At 42.6% G+C, this 16,008-nt stretch overlaps 1 long non-coding RNA gene across 1 annotated transcript in view; it reads right to left on the reverse strand.

Annotated features, from left to right (window-relative positions):
- Positions 1–4,030: 4,030 nt before the first annotated feature.
- The window catches only part of LOC125633529 (uncharacterized), a 32,453-nt gene continuing 20,475 nt past the window's right edge, over positions 4,031–16,008 (reverse strand). Inside the window, exon 3 of the long non-coding RNA XR_007355642.2 lies at positions 4,031–7,591. This is a non-coding gene — a long non-coding RNA (uncharacterized LOC125633529). The remainder of the gene's footprint in view (positions 7,592–16,008) is intronic.

A 16,008-nucleotide genomic window follows, 5' to 3' on the forward strand; every position in this document is an offset into this window, starting at 1 on the left:
ATTATTTAGAGTATTATATTTACTTAGTTAGCATGTTTTCTGGACAATTTAACAAGCTTCCTTTCCAGAAATACAGATGTCAACAATATAGTAGCTATTGCTGATTGTGCCTAAGTGAACAGACACTGTAAGTGTAATAGTATTGCAGTGAAATGTGTAGCCTACATGTTTATGAAACAGTATAATACTGTTTATTCTTGATTGGCAGGATAATTAGGTGGATATGATGTGTGTGTAAATTAGATTTTGTGTAGTCTGTTGGAACGCCTGAATGAATGTGTATGACGTTGTACATCAAAACTCAAAATCAGATCAGAAAAAATTCCAAGTGCTCAACTAATGCTAGATTCTAGCCCACCTGCATGTAGGTGCAGAATCTGGAACAGGAGCTTCTGCTCTGGACTCTGCCTACCTTGTGTGTTCCCGTGCAGGGATTGGCCATAATCTTGCAGGAAGTGCAGTCCTTGCTCCCTGCTTGTCCCCTTACTGGTGCTGTCAGGGAAATGGAGAGATATGGTCCTGCCTTTCCCCTGAACCAGCCAGCCAAGAATGTTACAAACCTTTGAAATATGAAGCATTATGTAAGTGCTTGAGGTTGTTTACATTAGACAGACATCTGATGTTCTCAGGGCACATGTGAGGGTGACATATGGCCATAGAAGTGAGAGGTGTGTGCTTTGCTCTCTAATTAGAAACCTGTTGATACTTTTCAGACTAGCATTAGCAGACAAATCCAGACTTCTGTATCTTTTCAAATGACAAACTTTTGGCAACCATCTTTTTCTTGATTTTCTCAAAATTGATATTTTATAGCTAATTTTTTATTGCTGTTAGCATTGGTTTGCTTCCTTACCATAACTACCTCCTTTCAGTGTTATTACCATGTTTACTAACTGGTGCAATGCTGATGAAGTTGTCAGTAACAGTTGTTTTATTAAATTAATTCTCTTTAAAGCCTTTTGAATGGGGAGCCATAGGATTCATTTGTACAGTAAGGGTTAGAATTGCCTCCAGGGAGTACACTTTGAATAAGGGGTGTCTCCACAGTGCCCCAAGAACATTTCTCCCCTGCTGCCCCATCCCTGACTTACGGTGTATGCCAGTGCATATCTCGCAACATTTCAATTGGCTAAACTGGATGCAGAGCAACTCAAGTTTAGCCCATCTGCCCCTTTGCAGCTGGAGATGGAAGGGCAGCTGGGCCAAGGTTGAGCCACACTGCAACCCTGTGTAACAGGTTGCAACACCATTTGGTTTGGGGGCACTCTTAACTGGGAGGCCTGGGACAATAATCTCCTTTCTCCCACAGGACACCACAAATGCAGGAAGTGTTAACTTCAACCAGAACAGGGGAATTTGGAGATCAAAGGAGAACAGTTCCATGAAACCCAGGACTTCTGGGAGGAATGCCAGGACAAGAGGCATTTGAAGCAGAATGTGGCTGTGGCTGGACCATACTGAATTCCAGCTACTGTTTGCTCCCTGCAGTCGAAGGGGGCAATGGTGAACAGCACATAAGCTAAAGCAACCCTTGAGTTGTCAAAACTTGTAACTGACGCTGGGCCCTTGAATGGTCCTGGAATAGAAGCAGTGTAAAGCTAAGGGGAGGAACGGAGTAACTCTCAGTTGGAGCTAAGGTTTCCACTGGTGCTTTGGGCAACAGAGTCGTATGTCTGCATAGAAGACACATAGGTAGTAAGAGGACAGTGAAAAGCGGCAGGAGGGAGCACCTGAATAATCAGAGGTTTCAGAGTAGCAGCCATGTTAGTCTGTATTCGGAAAAAGAAAAGGAGTACTTGTGGCACCTTAGAGACTAACCAATTTATTTATTTGAGCATAAGCTTTCATGAGCTACAGCTCACTTCATCGGATGCATATCTTCGAGACACCACTGACTTCCTGAGGAAACAACAATCCATTGGTGATCTTCCTGAAAACACCATCCTGGCCACTATGGATATAGAAGCCCTCTACACCAACATTCCACACAAAGGTGGACTACAAGCCATCAGGAACAGTATCCCTGATAATGTCACGGCAAACCAGGTGGCTGAACTTTGTGACTTTGTCCTCGCCCATAACTACTTCACATTTTGGGACAATGTATACCTTCAAATCAGCGGCACTGCTATGGGTACCCGCATGGCCCCACAGTATGCCAACATTTTTATGGCTGACTTAGAACAACGCTTCCTCAGCTCTCGTCCCCTAATGCCCCTACTCTACTTGCGCTACATTGATGACATCTTCATCATCTGGACCCATGAAAAAGAAGCCCTTGAGGAATTCCACCATGATTTCAACAATTTCCATCCCACCATCAACTTCAGCCTGGACGAGTCCACACAAGAGATCCACTTCCTGGACACTATGGTGCTAATAAGCAATGGTCACATAAACACCACTCTATACCGGAAACCTACTGACCACTATGCCTACCTACATGCCTCCAGCTTTCACCCAGGTCACACCACATGATCCATTGTCTACAGCCAAGCTCTATGATACAACCACATTTGTTCCAACCCCTCAGACAGAGACAAACACCTACAAAATCTCTATCAAGCATTCTTACAACTACAATACCCTCCTGCTGAAGTGAAGAAACAGATTGACAGGACCAGGAGAGTACCCAGAAGACAGGGTACTACTACAGGACAGGTCCAACAAAGGAAATAAAAGAATGCCACCAGCCATCACCTTCAGCCCCCAACTAAAACCTCTCTAACATATCATCAAGGATCTACAACCTATCCTGAAGGACAACCCATCACTCTCACAGATCTTGGGAGACAGGCAAGTCCTTGCTTACAGACAGCCCCCAACCTGAAGCAAATACTCACCAGCAACCACACACCACACAACAGAACCACTAACCCAGGAACCTATCCTTGTAATAAAGCCTGCTGCCAACTGTGTCCACATATCTATTCATGGGACACCATCATAGGGCCTAATCACATCAGCCACAATATCAGAGGCTCGTTCACCTGCACATCTACCAATGTGATATATGCCATCATGTGCCAGCAATGCCCCTCTGCCATGTACATTGGTCAAATTGGACAGTCTCTACATCAAAAATAAATGGAGACAAATCAGATGTCAAGAATTATAACTTCAAAAACCATTTGGAGAACACTTCACTCTCTCTGGTCACTCGATTACAGACCTAAAAGTGGCAATACTTCAACAAAAAGACTTCAAAAACAGACTCCAACGAGAGACTGCTGAATTGGAATTAATTTGCAAACTGGATACAATTAACTTAGGCTTGAATAGAGACTGGGAGTGGATGTGTCATTACACAAAGTAAAACTATTTCCCCATGTTTATCCCCCACCCTCCCACCCCCCACTCTTCCTCTGACTTTCTTGTCAACTGCTGGAAATGGCCCACCTTGATTATCACTACAAAAAGCCCTCTCCCCCATTCTCCTACTGGTAATAGCTCACCTTAAGTGATCACTCTCTTTACAGTGTGTGTGGTAACACCCATTGTTTCATGTTCTCTGTGTATATAAATCTCCCCACTGCATTTTCCACTGAATGCATCCTATGAAGTGAGCCGTAGCTCACGGAAGCTTATGCTCAAATAAATTTGTTAGTCTCTAAGGTGCCACAAGTACTCCTTTTCTTTTTGTGAATAATGAGAGATGCCCACAAAAATATAAGATGGGGTGTGACCACAGTACCAGGGAGGCTACACTGAGATTGCTCAGTTAGGGCAAACTGCAAAGAATGGGGCAGACGACCCCCAAAACTGGTGGCGATTCTAATAATCTTGGTGATTCACCAAGCCAGCAACAACACAACTTCTACGATACCTTACTGGTTACCCAGAAGCCAAAACATAGTTCCCTTAAAACAACCCAGCCTTGGGCTCCGACCCAGACACCAAGTCAAATATGATTAATACTGAAAATCTTGTTCATCATATAAAAAGTTCTACCAATCCCAAAGGATTGGAAACATTATCCACCTGGTTAATGAATATTTCAGATCTTACCTAAATACATGCTTACTGCCAATTTTTATAAACTAAACTAAAATGTATTAAAAAAAGAAAAGAGAGAGTATTGGTTAAAAGATCATTATACATACAGACATGAATCGAGTATTTAGGACAGTTTCATAGTAGAGATGGTGAACTTTAGAGTTGCAAAGAGTCCTTTCAGAATTAGTCCATAGGTTGCAATCCAATGTCCAATATCAGGATGATCCAGGTGGGATTGGGCATCTCAGTCTTGCAACTCAAACTTCCCCTAATGAAGCTTATGCAGATCTGAGATGAAAGGATCAGGGCCCAAGAGTTTCTGTAGATCCCTGGCAGGCTATTGTCAGCCTCTTGACAGAAGGTGAAGAATAGTTTTCTTTGAAGTAACCTCCTATTTCCTAAAAGTATCACTGGTAATTAGCTATATGGATTAACATAAGGCAATTGCCTATCTCCTACCATTTACAGGTAGTTTACTATATACTTCAAAGAGAAATAAGAACAATGATATTACTCCATTCACAGTTCATTTAAATGTTAACATCTCCTTTGATCTCTGAATTAACAGAATACAGTGATAGACAGGAACTGTTTGGTTATCACCCTCTAACAATATATATGTAAACACAAAAAACTAGAACCTTTATCTACCAATATGTCCCTAAAGTTGAATCTGGGTCAATTAGCCTGCAAGTTGCTTAACCCTTTCTGGCTGTGTGTCACACAGGGCATGGTTAGTAGTAATAGAATCCATGAAAGTTTCAACAGGAAAACTGTTTAACATCAGTTGCTCAACCATGTTGCCAACAACAAGATTTCCATTGACTTCAGCGTAATCAGGATTAGCATCCCAAACATTTTCACATCTTTTGGGGGATATAATTGCATTTAAATTAGCTTTCTTTGAAAAAAAATCAGTGTAAAGTGACCTATATCAGTTTTGCTATTTCTAACTATTGATGTCAGTCACTACTCTGTGGTTACTAGAGTATTAGCATTTTTATCTATCCATAAATATTTTTTGAGAAGCTTGTGTCTTGTCTCAGTTATATTATGGTTATTATCTAAACACAGTCTCATTTTGCCTGCTATAATACTCCTAAGCAGACCTGGGAAACAGAGCTGACATTTTGATCCAAATCTAGCATTGGTAGGTATATTAAGTGGACTTGAAGCCAACTTCATTAGCTTTTGAAATGAAATTGGGAAGCACAGTTGCCTCCAACCATGGATGAATGATTATCTATTACACACAATGAGGCTGCTGCCATGGGCTTCAATGGGAGTTTTGCCACTGACTTCAGTAAATAGCAGATCAGTCCCAGCCATGCCAAATATTTAACATAATTAACAGGCCAGAAGACAAGAAAGTCCTACAACATTTGTCATTTTCTTTGTAGCTTCTCCAAATAAGGAGACTGGAGGAAGAGGAGGCATTTATTTGGAGAGATTACATACCAAAATAAGGGCCATGGTTCTTAGCTAGTTCTAACTAGCTAATATGAAAGTGGCCTTGAGAAATAAGTATCTTTTACTACTCACCTGGTGAATGCTGGAGCCTAGCTTGACTCTCAGAAATTCATCTTTGTGTTTAGATAACTTCTGATATTTCAGAGGCCCTAACTATTAACACTAAAAGACATTAGAATAGAGGAGCATTAAACAATTTCATATATTTCCAGCTATTATTCTAAATGTAACCAGATTCAAAGAGGCTAGCATTGTTAGTATATATGCAGCTTCTTAGGGGAACAAAGTGCTGAATATTAAGGGAAAATGAAGAATTATAACAAGCCTTAAAAATAACTTTTTGTTTAACTTTATGGCACTTGCCATCGCTTTGAAATGATTTCAGTAAAGAGCCCTGTACTTTTCAGTGCATTATAGAGTGGGTGCCACTCAAAACTAGATGTTTACCATACCATAGTCCTTGCAGGAATGTGCCATACTGTGAATGGAAGAGACTGCAAATGCCCTGGTAAATTCAGCTAATCTAGGTGGCAAATGTCAAAAATTGCTAGAGCATACCGGTGATAGAACAATTTGTTTGTGAACAGGAAGTAAATCTGCACTTATTCCTTATAAAACTGTTTTGTATCTTATTAAAATCAGACATTTTAGAACATGTTGGGTATTGTTCAATTGATTTGGAGAAGCAGATCATTGGAAAATGGGGTGATATTTAAAGATTCTATGAAATTTATTTTACAGGTGCAGTGCTTTGTAGGCTTTAAACAATAAAATGAGAAAAGAGCAGTGTGACCTAGTGGATCGAGCACTGGACTGGGACTCAAACGTCAGTTCTATTTTTGACTCAGCCATTGGCCTGATGTGTGGGCTGGGACAAGACACTTAACAGAAAGATAAACTGAGGCACAGAGGCAAAGTGATACTGATCTCCTTTGTAACATGATAAGGAGGAAAAGAGCTAAATTTTAATAGCATAACTGTAAATAAATAGTGATTTGAACATTTTATGGGGATGAGAGATGTTTCCTCATAGACATATAATTGGAAACACCATTAGAACTGGTAAAGTCAAAAGATAGTACCATCTGAAAGTAAGAGTGTGACCACATTTACACATCAATGCATTCAAGTGCTGTACAAACATTAATCACTTAAATGTGACAGCCCCTTCAGCAGGTGAAGTACCCCATTTCTTCCTAAATCATACAGGATTTGAAATGGTATGGTTTCAAGAAGTGGAATAGAATAAAATTCAATTTTGGCTTTTTAAAGCACTTTGTTTACTCTAGATGTCATATCTTCAAATACTTTTCAAGGACAGTAACTGCATTTACAGTAAATAAATAAAAAAGCCAGGATGCCTTGTGTGAACTCTTGCTGAATGCGTTAGACCCTGACATCTTCTTTTTATTAGTGAATGGACTGATAGTCACAAGACTAGGACTATCTCAAAGAGCCATTATATTTTTTTTAACTTCCACATTGACAGCCAGTGAAGATGAGGAGAGAGAGGAAACAAAGGCCTTGGTTTATATCTCATACAAGACTAGCACGTCGAGCAGTGCACATCATCTCCCCATCCCAAGTAAATCTGGGCAGGACGCCAAACCTGCATACAATCTTTGCATACCACCACACTGGAGGTTCTAAACCTATAGTGAAATGAAGGCAGAATGTACTCTTACATAACATCACTACCTCTCCAAACACAGTAATCTTACCAGGGGAGCCAGAAGATTTGCTCAAGGATGTCCAAGTCCCTGGATCAACAGTACTGCATGAGTCACTCGCACCAGATAAACAACAAATTCAACTGCTACCTCTCCACAATGACATGTATAAAACTAAGAAACCAATGGTTTTAAACTATAGAACCAATGGTTTTAAACTAGAGGTGAAAGATCAAATAATAAACTACAGAATGGAAGATGATATAAACTCTGCAATAAAGGAGACAAAAGTGGAGAGACATTTTCTACTCAGTGTCTAAAAATATGCTGGATTATAATAATTTCCTCATAGTAGCAGAAACAACACTTTCCATTTAAGAAGCCATGAGACAAAGTGTCCGTAAACCTGAAAGAAGACAAAGAGATTGTGCAGATGGAATTCCATGTGTAGCAACCTGCAAAAGAATCAGGAATATACATTAATGACACAACTCCATCCTGGATTGAGAAACAGTGAAAAAGACACAAACAGACAAGGCCCTCTCTGTTGGCCAAGAATCCTCATGAAGATTTTTGTGAATGACTTTGATAGAGGGCTTTCCCTTCACCCCCTTCCCTGGTTATTGTCACGCAGACTGAAAGCAGAAGACCAGAAGTCTGAAGCCCTTCACAGCAGTCAGGCTTATCTCTAGGTGCCAATAGAGTTTTCCCCTTCCCCTCCCCCTACTACAGTTCTATATGCCGGTAGAACCCCTTCTTCTTCTAAACCCTAGCTCAATACACTGAGGGAGCCTCCTCTTCCCAGTGTTCTGTTTCCAGCTCTGACGCTGTTGGGCCTTGCCTGTGTCTCTGTTCCTCATTCTCCTCTTCCCAGTCTCCCATTCATCCATTATCATTCCCCTTTCCCCATTCCCACTCCAACTCCTTCTTAGCAGGCCCATACATAGCTGCAATGCATGACCCTTTTCACACCCCTTATAATTTATGGTCATGTTCTGTTCTGGAGGGTCGTGAGTCGGGGTCTTCATCCCACCCCTTTTTTACCCCATGGGAGGGGTAAGGAGTGAGGTTGTGCTCCAGACAGGGGCAGGCATTTCTCTGGTCTTTTAGTGTTTTACTTCCCCCCTCAATCCCCCATTGCGCTGTTAGGATATAGATATTCAGGCCTGTCTGTAAAGGCCTATACTCTAAGAATTTAGGTGTATTCTTATCACTTGGCTAATTATAGAGGTATAAAAGAAAGAATCAAAATCACTATCTGCTGGTGTAAGGGCCTTCTCTTACTGTGACAGTCTGAGGCCCTGTTCTTAGGCTAAGGCCTTTGGCTAAGCAGCAGAAGCAGCCATAACCTGGGAAGCGAACAGTCACATCCTCACATTCCAAACTAGTCACATTGAAATAAGGTGCTATTGGGCTGCTAGGCACTATCAAGACAGGATTGTATTCCTATCACCTCCAGAGAAAGGGAAGTGCCTAGAAAATGTAAAAGAAAACTTAGTTTGATAGCATCCTGTCTGGCAAGAACTCACTTATCAATAGCTGGGATGTGAAATCCTCACTTCTGTATTGTTTTGTCATTATAGTTCCCACTTTGCTATTGTTTGTCTGTATAATCTCTCTGGTTCTGTGATTGTTCCTGTCTGCTGTATAATTAATTTTGCTGGGTGTAAACTAATTAAGGTGGTAGGATATAATTGGTTACATAATCATGTTACAATATGTTAGGATTGGTTAGTTAAATTTCAGGAAAATGATTGGTTAAGGTATAGCTAAGCAGAACTCAAGTTTTACTATATAATCTGTAGTCAATGAGGAAGTGAGTGGGTGTGGGTGGGGGTGGGCATGTGGGTGTCTGAGATGGGAACAGGGAATGGGGGTAAGAAAATTGGAATCATGTTTTGCTAAAGGGGGAGATGGGAACAGGGAATGGGGGTAAGAAAATTGGAATCATGTTTTGCTAAAGGGGGAAATGGGAACAGGGAATGGGAGTAAGGAAGTTGGAATCATGTGTGGCTAAGGGTAGGAACAGGGACACAGGCGTAAGGCTCTGTGGTGTCAGAGCTGGGAAGGAGGATACTAAGGAAGGAAACTGGAATCATGCTTGCTGGAAGTTCACCCCAATAAACATCGAATTGTTTGCACCTTTGGACTTCGGGTATTGTTGCTCTCTGTTCATGCGAGAAGGACCAGGGAAGTAAGTGGGTGAAGGAATAAGCCCCCTAACACGCGCCTCCTGACTGGCTGCCTGACCTTGCTTTGAGATAAGGAGTTGAGGCAGTTGTCAAGTGTGCGTTCATATATTACACTCCTACCATACCCTGTAACTATTTTAGCTCCATCCTTTATCTGTCGCATTGTAATAAAAGCCCCATCTGGTTGTGGGAAATGCAACACACAGCACCTTTGTCCTTTGTTCTTCACACATATTAGTAAGGATGTAAGAGTATTAAAAGTCAAAACCCAAAATTCTATCTCAGGCTAACAAACAGGCTTATATGCTAACAGACTTTGAGCCAGGGTTGCTGTAGACTAGACCAATGTATATTGTTTTCTTTAAATTCACATTTTGGGAAGGAAGTGCAGGAATATCGTAACAATTCTTGATTAAATGAGGTCTCTCACAAAATGATTCTGGATAAATCCTTTTGTGTTCGTCAGAACACAATTTACTTCCTACAATATTTTACTGGCATGACAAGCTTTACAAGTATTCTCAATGTGCAGAAGAGACAAAGGGAAATATATCAAACACCTGCCCAAGACAGAATTAGAACAGTGCTTCTCAAGGTATCTGATGTGGGGGACCGGCAATTTTTTTTTCCAATGTGTGCGCAGATCGGCAGCTGATGGCACCAGTCCATGGACGACCACTTTGAATAGCACTCGTTTAGAAGCTTTATCCCCAGTGACCATGTCAGTATTGCCAACTGCAAGCATTCAAAAAAATCATGTCAACCCCACTCCCCTCCCAATTATAATATGGGCTTAAAAAGTGAGACTTATTTGTCAGCTGACTTGAATCTTTATGCTGAACTTGTGCCATATGTTCAAGCTTTTCTTTACAATCATTAGACCTAGAAATGTTTTATTATTAATGAAAGCTGAGATTCTCATTGTAATCACATGATTCTGGCAGATAGGACTTTAAGGAAAAAGTCATAAGTAGGCAATACTTCGCAACATACTTTAATTCCCAGCTGCCCACGAACATTGGCTTTAGTCTTCATAAGTTTTGTTTAAGAAAGTGTTGTCTGAATGTTTATTGAGAATGTTGGCATCACTGGTGGCTGCTGGTAATTGTGGTTCACTAGAGTCACATCATAAGAGGAAGCATCAGCTATGACAACTCAGAGATTGTAAGAAGGTATGCAGAAAACATACAATTGTAAATTTTGTGTGACAAAGTTCTTGCTCTACCTTGGTGGGTCTTGCGCTTATTGGCGGATTTGCTCACCTTGGAGCTTCACGACAGCCCTCAGCTTGGCCATTTTTCTGAATTCAGAGTCTAGGTCGACTCCTCCTGTGTCTGACCAGGAGTTGGGAGGATTTGGAGGGAACCCAGGCCTGCCCTTACTCCGGGTTCCAGCCCAGGGCCCTGTGGAATGCAGCTGTCTAGAGTGCCTCCTGGAACAGCTGTGCGACAGCTACAATTCCGTGGGTTACTTCCCCATGGCCTCCTCCCAGCACCTTCTTTATCCTCACCGTAGGACCTTCCTCCTGGTGTCTGATAATGCTTGTACATCTCAGTCCCCCAACAGTCCGCGTACTCACTCTCAGCTCCTAGTGCCTCTTGCTCCCAGCTCCTCACATGTACACCACAAACTGAAGTGAGCTCCTTTTTAAAACCCAGGTGCCCAGATTAGCCTGCCTTAATTGATTCTAGCAGCTTCTTGATTGGCTGCAGGTGTTCTAATCAGCCTGTCTTAAATGTCTCCCGAAGGATCCTGGGTGTTTTGGAACCTTCCCTGTTACCCTACCAAGGGAAAAGGGACCTACTTAGCCTGGGGCTAATATATCTGCCTTCTATTACTCTCCTATAGCCATCTGGCCCACCCCTGTCACATGTGATAAAGCAAAAATTCAGTGTTCTTCTTTACACCCATGCAGGTTGTCTTGTGCAAGGAACCTGTGAAGTGCTGAGAAAGGATTAGAGGTTAATTCCTTTAAAGGAGATACAAAGATAAGGTCTACTCCTACTTCAAAGTTGGGTGTTAAAGATCCATTAGCGCTTTCAGAAAGCCAAGAAGATAGCCAGGTTGTCTTGTGTCTCCCTCATCTAAAACAGTTTTGGGACAATGTTCCCCCCCCCAGCTTTCCCTATAATACAATAAGTTTAAAAATCTAGGTCTCTGGGGGAGTTGTTGCCAAATCCCGAAAACTGCTTTATATTTCTTTGTGCAGAGCACTGGAAAACCTTTCATCAGTAAGGTGCTATTGAAAAAAAAATCGGCTCGATTGCTGCACTATTCAATGTAATCCTCAAATCCTTTATAAAGGCTGTAATAAAACTTTATCCTTGTAGCTGAATTAATTATTTCCTCTAGATATGACAACAAGTTTTGAAGATGCAAACAGTATGACTCATACAATCTCTGTAGGCAGAGATTTTTAAACTTGAAAATCTGTCATGGTGTTAGAAATACTGTATGAGTTCTAAATGATTGGTAATTATTAGTTGTAGCTTTGGCCTAGCTCCTTGCTTTTTTGCTAGGTGCAGATACCTATTGTGCTAGGTGCAGTACAAAAAACTAACAAGTATAGTCCCTGCTTCATAGTGCTTGCAGTCCTAATTGCAATAACTTATCTGGAAAAAAATGAGGACAGGAGGCTAAACTGTTTTGGCATTGGGCAGTAGAGCAACAGAGACTGTGGAAATTAACTCACCAACCTCCATTGCTGGCTTATGATGAAAAGGGCTCAGTAGACTGTATCCCTGGCTCTAGAAAGAGAAGGGCTACGTGGAGGGTTGCAGTGAGCTTTTGAAGCTAGCATAAACTGCCTGGAAGCACGGGACCCAAGGGGACAAGGTTGGAGCTCTGCCACAAAGGATAAATGGACACAAATCAGATATTAGGCATGGCAATATACAAAAACCTGTAGGAAAACACTTCAACCTCCCTGGACACACAATAGCAGATTTAAAGGTAGCCATCCTGCAGCAAAAAAACTTCAGGACAAGACTTCAAAGAGAAACTGCTCAGCTTCAGTTCAATTGCAAATTGGACACCATCAGCTCAGGATTAAACACAGACTGTGAATGGCTAGCCAACTACAAAAGCAGTTTCTCCTCCCTTGGTGTTCACACCTCAACTGCTAGAAGAGGGCCTCATCCTCCCTGACTGAACTAACCTCGTTATCCCTAGCCTGATTCCTGCTTGCATATTTATACCTGCCTCTGGAAATTTCCACTACATGCATCTGACAAAGTGGATATTCACCCATGAAAGCTTATGCTCCAATACGTCTGTTAGTCTATGAGATGCCACAGGACTCTTTGACAGTTTTACATATCCAGACTAACATGGCTACCCCTCTGATACTCATAAAATCTTACTTGACTTATTTTTCTGCTATTGATAGGCCCAAGAAATTTGTTCCCCCTACAGTATGTTATTCACTGAGAGATGCTGAAACTAGTCATAGTTAGCCGAGGAGGAACATCACCATTCGTAGTCGGATGGGGTGAATATATATATCTGAAGTGCAAATACAGTCTCTCTAATCAGTCACATCATATAGAACTTTCTTTCTTTCAGTTTGTTTTTAAATTGAGCCAAGTGTATGCTTCATTTACTTTCCATGGAGAAAGAAAATCTCCAAGTTACGAGACTTGGATAAAAGGAAAGTGTTCTGAATAGCTGTACTTAATGGGACTCAAGTCATAACATTGATAATAAAGCAACACAGGGTTTCCTGGCAGAAGATCCTGGCTACCTGTGCATCCCCTGGGATCTCCAAGTTTGGGTAAGAAAAACTAGCATTTCCATGGAGACAAAAACTGAACCTCACCTGCGGGAGTTCCCACAGAGTTTTTGCCTTTCAGGCTTCTGTGAGCAGTAAATGCAACATTTGAAGAGGCTCTTAGAAGGAAGACATTATGGATAGTGAGCGATCGGCTGTTGTGACCTGCACAGGATGTTGGTCTTTCTCCCAGAGGATAGAAGTGACTTCGTTTGTACGATGTGCAAGCTGATCTCCATATTGGAAGATAAGGTTAAAGGACTAGAGAACCAAGTATTAACCCTGCGCTGCATCAGAGAAAATGAAGATTTTCTGGATAGAAGTCAGTGTTTGGAACTGCAGACACAGCATGCTGAAGAATCAGAGGGGGCAGTGCAGAACAGGGAAGAAAATTGGCATGTAACCTCCAGAAGAAGAAAGAGGAGAACCCATGTACCCCCAATACAGATAGAGGTAAGAAACCATTTTCAGGCTCTCTGCACAGGTTCTATGGCAGAAAATGGATTGGAAGAGTTCTCTGCGGGAAGGCATCAGAAGGAGACCCCCATTGACTGGAAGACATGGGATGCATTGTCCTAGGGATGGGGGTTCCACAGCCACCACTCCCAAGAGGAGGAGATGGGTGGTGGTGGTCGGGGACTCCCTCCTAAGGAAGATGGAATCATCTGTCTGCTGCCCAGACTGGGAGACTCAAGAAGCGTGCTACTTGCCTGGAGCTAGAATTCAGAATGTGATGGAGTGTCTGCTGAGACGGATCAAGCCCTAGGACCGCTACCCCTTCCTACTTCTCCACATGGGCATCACTGATACTGCCAAGAATGACCTTGAGCAGGTCACTGCAGACTACGTAGCTCTGGGAAGAAGGATAAAGGAGTATGAGGCGCAAGTCATGTTCTCATCCATCCTCCCTGTTGAAGGAAAAGGCCCAAGTAGGAACCAACTCATTGTGGAGGTAAATGCATGGTTATGCAAGTGGTGTTGAAGAGAGGGCTTTGGATTCTTCAACCATGGGATGTTGTTCCAGGAAGAAGGTTTTCTAGGAAGAGATGGGATCCACCTAACAAAGAGAGAGAAGAGCATCTTTGAAGTCAAGCTTGCTGACCTAGTGAGGAGAGCTTTAAACTAGGTTTGCCAGGGAACGATGACCTAAGCCCAAAGGGAAGTGGGGAAGTGGGATACTGGGAGCAAACACAACGAGGAGGGTGCAATGGGGGAGGCTTCCTGATTCATACTGAGAAAGTAGGTCAATTGGCTAATTATCTTAGGTGCCTGTACGTGAATGCAAGAAGCCTGGGAAACAAACAGGAAGAACTGGAAGTCCTGGCACAGTCAAGGAACTATGATGTGATTGTCATAACAGAGACTTGGTGGGGTAACTCACATGACTGGAGCACTGTCATGGATGGGTATAAACTGTTCAGGAAGGACAGGTGGGGGAGAAAAGGTGGTGGAGTTGCACTGTATGAAAGAGAGCAGTATGATTGCTCAGAGCTCCATTATGAAACTGGAGAAAAGCCTGTTGAGCATCTTTGGGTTAAGTGTAGAGGTGAGAGCGACAAGGAGGATGTTGTGGTGGGCATCTGCTATAGACCACCAGACCAAGATGATGAGGTAGACAAGGATTTCTTCAGACAACTAACAGAAGTTTCCAGATCAAGGCCGTGGTTCTCATGGGAGACTTCAATCACCCTGACATCTGCTGGGAGAGTAATACAGCAGTGCACAGACAATCCAGGAAGTTTTTGGAGACTATTGGGGACAACTTCCTGGTGCAAGTGCTGGAGGAACCAACCAGAGGTTCTGCTCCTCTTGACCTGCTGCTCACAAACAGGGAAGAATTGGTAGGGGAAGTAGAAGTGGGTGGCAACCTGGGCAGCAGTGACCATGAGATGGTCAAGTTCAGGATACTGACAAAAGGAAGAAAGGAGAGCAGCAGAATACAGACCCTAGACTTCAGAAAAGCAGAGTTTGACTCCCTCAGGGAACTGATGTGCAGGTTCACTTGGGACGCTAATATGAGGGAGAAAGGAGTCCAGGAAAGCTGGCTGTATTTTAAAGAAGCCTTATTGAGAGCACAGGAACAACCCATCCCAATGTGCAGAGAGAATAGCAGCATGACAGGTGACCGGCTTGGCTTAACAGAGAAATCATCTGTGAGCTTAAACACAAAAAGAAGCTTACAAGAAGTGGAAACTTTGACAGATGACTAGGGAGGAGTATAAAAATATTGCTTGAGCATGCAGGGTTGTAATCAGGAAGGCCAAAGCACAATGGGAGTGGAGCTAGCAAGGGATGTGAAGGGTAACAAGAAGGGTTTCTACAGGTATGTTAGCAACAAGAAAAAGGTCAGGGAAGGTGTGGGACCCTCAATGAATGGGGGAGGCAACTGAGTGATAGATGAGGTGGAAAAAGCTGAAGCACTCAATGCTTTTTTGCCTTGGTCGTCACAGACAAGGTCAGCTTCCAGACTGCTGCACTAGGCAGCACAGTATGAGGAGAAAGTGAGCAGCCCTCAGTGGTGAAAGAACAGGTTACAAACTTCTTAGACAAGCTGGACGTGCATAAGTCCCTGGGCCCGGATCTAATGCATCCAAGGGTGCTGAGGGAATTGGCTGATGTGATTGCAGAGCCGTTAGCCATTATCGTTGAAAACTCACGGTGATTGGGGGAGGAGGGAAGGGGTCCCAGGCAATTGGAAAAAGCCATATATATTGTCCATCTTTAAAAAAGGGAAGAAGGAGACTCTGGGGAACTATAGACCGGTCAGCATGACCTCAGTCCTGGAAAGATCATGGAGCAGTTCCTCAAGGAATCCATTTTGAACCACCTGGGGGAGAGGAAGCATATCTGGAACAGTCAACATGGATTCACCAAGGGCAAGTCATGCCTGACCACAGGTGCTAGAACTAGT

The sequence above is a fragment of the Caretta caretta genome, chromosome 3, assembly GCF_965140235.1.
Source record: "Caretta caretta isolate rCarCar2 chromosome 3, rCarCar1.hap1, whole genome shotgun sequence".
Classification (NCBI taxonomy): domain Eukaryota; kingdom Metazoa; phylum Chordata; order Testudines; family Cheloniidae; genus Caretta; species Caretta caretta.